The sequence below is a fragment of the Gopherus flavomarginatus genome, chromosome 18 (genome assembly GCF_025201925.1).
Source record: "Gopherus flavomarginatus isolate rGopFla2 chromosome 18, rGopFla2.mat.asm, whole genome shotgun sequence".
NCBI classification, from domain to species: Eukaryota; Metazoa; Chordata; order Testudines; family Testudinidae; genus Gopherus; species Gopherus flavomarginatus.
The window spans coordinates 20,097,906-20,102,922 of NC_066634.1; positions in this window are offsets into that span (position 1 = coordinate 20,097,906).

Below are 5,017 nucleotides of genomic sequence, written 5' to 3' on the forward strand. Positions count from 1 at the left end.
GGCCAATGGGAGCTGCGGAGTCAGCGTTCGAGGTAGGGGCAGTTGGCACTGCGGAGAGTCCCTGGCCATTCCTCCTAGGAGCTGGTGCCAGACATGCCAGCTGCTTTTGGGAGCCACATGGGCCAGAGCAGGAAGGGAGCCTGTCTTAGCCCTAACAACGAGGAGTTCTTGTGGCACCTTAGAGTCTAACAAGTTTATTTGGGCATAAGCTTTCATGGGCTACAGCCCACTTCATCGGATGCATGGAGTGGAAAATACAGTAGGCTGGTATAAATACACAGCACAAGAAAAGATGAGAGTTACGGAGTGGCGGGGTCAGTGCTAACAAGGCCAATCCAATCAAGGTGGAAGTGGCCAATTCCCAACAGTTGACAAGAAGGTGTGAATATCAACAGAGGGAAAATTACATTTTGTAGTGACCCAGCTGCTCCCAGTCTTTATTCAGGCCTAAATTGCTGGTGTCTAGTTTGCAAATTAATTCCAGTTCTACAATTTCTTGCTGGAGTCTGTTTTTGAAGTTTTTTTGTTGAAGAATTGCCACTTTTAAGTCTGTTATTGAGTGTCCAGGGAGACTGAAGTGCTCTCCAGCCAGTTTTTAAATGTTACAATTCTTGATGTCTGATTTGTGTCCATTTATTCTTTTGCGTGGAGACTGTCCGCTTTGACCAGTGTACATGGCAGAGGGGCATTGCTGGCACATGATGGCATAGATCACATTGGTAGATGTGCCTGTGAATGAGCCCCTGATGGTGTGGCTGATGTGCTTAGGTCCTATGATGGTGTCCCTTGAATAGATATGTGGACAGAGTTGTCAACGTGCTTTGTTGCAAGGATAGGTTAGTGTGTTTGTTGTGTGGTGTGTGGTTTCTGGTGAGTACAGGCGAGTCTCGTCTTATGCGGGGGTTCCGTTCTGCGGTTAGCGCGTAAAGTGAAAACCACGTATAGTCAAAATTACATTGAGTTGAATGGCGGGCGAAATCTCCCGCACTACGGGTACGGTATTAAAATTGTTATTTTTCTCTTTTTTGTTGGTTTTTGCCGACAGCGTAAAGCTGAAATTGCGCACGTTAAATGCGTGTAAGATGCGACAGACCTGTATTTGCTTCAGGTTAGGGGGCTGTCTGTAAACGAGGACTGGCCTGTCTCCCAAGGTCTGTGAGAATGAGGGATCGTCCCTCAGGACAGGTTGTCGATCCTTGGTGATGCACTGGAGAGGTTTTAGTTGGGGGCTGTTGGTGACGGCTAGTGGCGTTCTGTTACTTTCTTTGTTGGGCTTGTCCTGGAATAGGTGGCTTCTTAGTCCTGCTATGCCACTGGACTTCTAGTGGCCTAAAATCTCCCGGCTTGGCTTCAGTAGCCTCCAGGAGATCGAGCCTCATTACAGGAGACTCCCAGCCAAACCGGAAGGGTTGGCAACCCTAGCTCTGATCTGCGCTGCCAGGGAGTCCCACGGCCCTTCGCACCTGGCTGACATGGGGCTGTGGGCTTGGCACCGGCCCGGCGCTGTCACACATGTCCTGGGGCTGCAGCCGCAGGGGCCCGGAGGGCAGGACTGTTTGAGGTGGAGCTGTATCTGCTGCTGGCCGTCTCATCCTGTCTGCAGGGCGAGAAATAGACTCCTCGCCCTCTGCTGCTCCCCTCGCCTGGCAGCCGGGGCTGGCCCCAGTGTGTGCTGGTGGTGCCAGTTCCCCCAGTGCCCTGGGCTGTGCCCTAGCCAGGGCTGCCAAGTGCCCCGTAGTGCCGGTCGTGGCGGGGCGAGGCCCATGGCTCGCCCAGCGCCAGGGGCAGGGCTGGGCAGGTACTGCGATAAGCCCCAGGAACTGGTGATAAAGGTGACCGCGCCCTCCTGCCCAGCTGTGCCGCTCCCCCTGCCCAGCACGTCCGCCCAGCCTGGCTGGGAGGGTGAGTCAGAGATGGCCAGATGGGTCCATGCACCCCCCAGCCTGCCCCCTGCTCTACCCCTCCTCTCCCCCCGCCAGCTTGGCACGATCCTGAGTGCGTTCCCCCTCCCACCCTAAATGCCCTTGCCCCAGTGCTGGGGTCCGGACAGGAACCTTCCTAATCCACTCCTCTGGGGCTGACACCGCCTGCCCCGGACACTGACACTGCCCCACAGCCACAGTAACATCTGCAGGGGGCTTTGAGATCCACAGGGGAAAATTCCCCCCCCCCAGCTCTCACCCCACCTCTTCCCCTGCCCCTGTGGGGCTGTTGGGTGAGGCCCCTGATTTCTCTCAGCCGCTCCAGGAGGGGGCTGGGTCTCCCAGGGATGGGGTGAAGTCCCCTGGCCCCTCTCCCTCAGGAGGGTGCTGTGCCACAGGCACCCACACACCTGGCACCTCAGCGCCTTCCCCTGCGGAGCCAGAGGGGCCTGGATGGATACCTCCCCTGACATCCAGCTGTGACCCCCCCGCCTCATTTGCACTAGTAGGACGGGGGGAGCAATGAGGATGATGGAGTGGCCCTGAGCCATGAGAGGGAACGTGTGTGGGGGTCACAACAGTGCAGGAGGGCGGAAAGGTGGGGGGAGTCAGGACTATGCGGGGAGGTGTTGGGGGATAGTGGCTCTGTGCCCCCAAACCCGTGTGTCCCCCCCCCAGTGTCTGTCAGCCCCTCGTCAGACATCCCCCTGACTCCAGCCTTGGCCCTGCTCTGCTTCCGTATCCTCTACCCAGCTCCAGCTAGGGCCCTCGGTGGGAGGACAGGATCACCCAGGGCAGCCCCCTGCCTGCACAGGGGCTGGAGAGCACCGTGGGCACAGAGCCCGGCTGTGCTGACGGATGCCGTCCGACCCCTTCTCTGCTCCAGCCACGCAGCGAATGGGAGCTGCCTGCGCCCGGCCTGCACCCAGCCACGGGGACTTCTGTGCCCACACGTGCCACCCCAGCCTGCAAAGCTGGCCTGCCCCTTGACACAAAGCTGCCCAGTTCTCAGAGCCCGTCCTCCCCCGCTCGTCGTAGGTTCATGGCCCGAAGGGGCCGCGTTAGATCGTCTAGTTCCCCCCTCGCTATGTCACAGGCCAGCGAATTGGCCCTTACGGAGCCCAACCACTCGTGTGTGACTCCAGCGTCTCTTCCCAAACAGACTCCACCCCTCCCTGTGCAGCTGGCTAGCTTCGGCCGCCCCCCCCCCCCCCGTGCTGACCCACTGCCAGGGGCCAGCGCCAGCTCAGAGGGCAGAGTTCAGGCTCCACTGCGGGGGTGGCGTGTACCTGGTTTGTGAGGTTCATGTTTATCTGCTGTCCACCTTGTGGAAGGACACAAGACACCAGTGAACAAATTGATCAACATTATGGGGCATTGGATAGACTAGATAGATAGATAGAAGGGGTGTATAGGGATAGATAGAGGGTGCATATGGGGTAGATTAGATAAAGGAGGTCTAGATAGATAGATTAGATAGATAGTGGGGGTGAACAGTGATAGATTAGATAGATAAGTAGATTAGATCAGGGCTGCCCAGAGGATTCAGGGGGCCTGGGGTCTTCGGTGGCGGGTCCCGGAGCGGAAGGACCCCCCGCAGCCAAATTGCTGCCGAAGACCCGCCCCGGGACCCGCTGCCGAAGTGCCAGAAGGACCCTCTGCCGCGGGTCTTTGGGGCACTTCGACGGCGGTCCTGAAGTGGAAGGAACCCCCGCCGCTGAATTGCCAACGACGACCCAGAGCGCAAGAAGCTCCGGGGGCCCAGGCCCCGCGAGAATTTTCCGGGGCTCCCGAAGCTAGTGAAGGACCCTGCTCCAGGGGCCCCGAAAAACTCTCGTGGGGGCCCCTGCAGGGCCTGGGGCAAATTGCCCCTCTTGCCCCCGCCTCTGGGTGGCCCTGGATTAGATAGAGAAGGTGTATGAGGATAGATAGATAATCTTAGATGGGCATGTATGGGGACGCACAGATCTATCTATCTAACCAAACCCCCATCCACCTCCATCAATCTAATCTGTGGTCTGTGGCCCACCTGGGGATTCACTGGCTGGGGGTAAGATTGCCACAGGGTTCCATGCCTCCATTCGAAACTTTTGGGGAGCGCATGGGGTAGCTCAGGGGATTGAGCACTGGCCTGCTAAACCCAGGGTTGTGAGTTCAATCCTTGAGGGGGCCATTTAGCGATCTGGGGCAAAAATCTATCAGGGCCCTGCTTTGAGCAGGGGGATGGACTAGATCCCTTCCAACCCTGACATGATTCTATGTGAAAGAAGGCTAAACCTGGCCCCCGATCTAATGGACTCTATTCCCCATGCATGTCTCTCTGTGTGTCTATCTATCCTGTCCCAGTGCTGGCTGCCAGGTTATCCGCCCCTCCAGGCTCAGCACTGGAGGCCTCGAGTCCCAGCAGGCCCTGCCGGCGTGTGGACAGTGTTGGGCTCTTGTCTCGGCCTGGTATTTATGTCTGTTCTGGCTGCTGTGTCCCTCCGCTGCCACCAGGGGGCAGAACCGACCCGGTTCCCACAGGGGTCTGGCCAGCAGCTAACTATTTAAATTGGGAGCCAGAGGCTGGGAGGTGGGATCAGAACTGGCCCTATAAAGCCCTTGTGCAGCGACCGGGACCCAGCTGGGAGCCTAGGGCAAGGGGAGAACGTGTCGCTGGCCGGGGATCCACGCCGCCACAGGGGACAGTGCCACGCGGGAAGGGGGCTCCGGCCAGGAGACGTAAGGGAGTGGATCCAGGTCCGTGGTGCCCAGAACCTGGCGCAATATTGACCATCCCTTCGCCATGGACAGCTGCTGAGTGTGGGCTTCCTTCTGGGCCCCGACGCCATCGCAGTTCCGAGGTCCCCCCTCGCTTTACCCATCAACGCACAGCTGCGTATCTTCCCACCTTGGAAGCCGGGCAAACTTCATCCTCTGTTCTCCAGGTCAGGGCTGGCGTGTCCCACTCCCGCCTTTCGGAGCCAGTTCTGAGAAGTGAGGCAGTGAGTGAACGTGGAAAGCAGGGCAGGGCAGGGCAGTGCCCGGCCGGCCGAAGTTGGATTGGGTTTACCAGAGACCAGCTGAGCGTTGGTTCCTTTTGCCCGGGGCTTGGA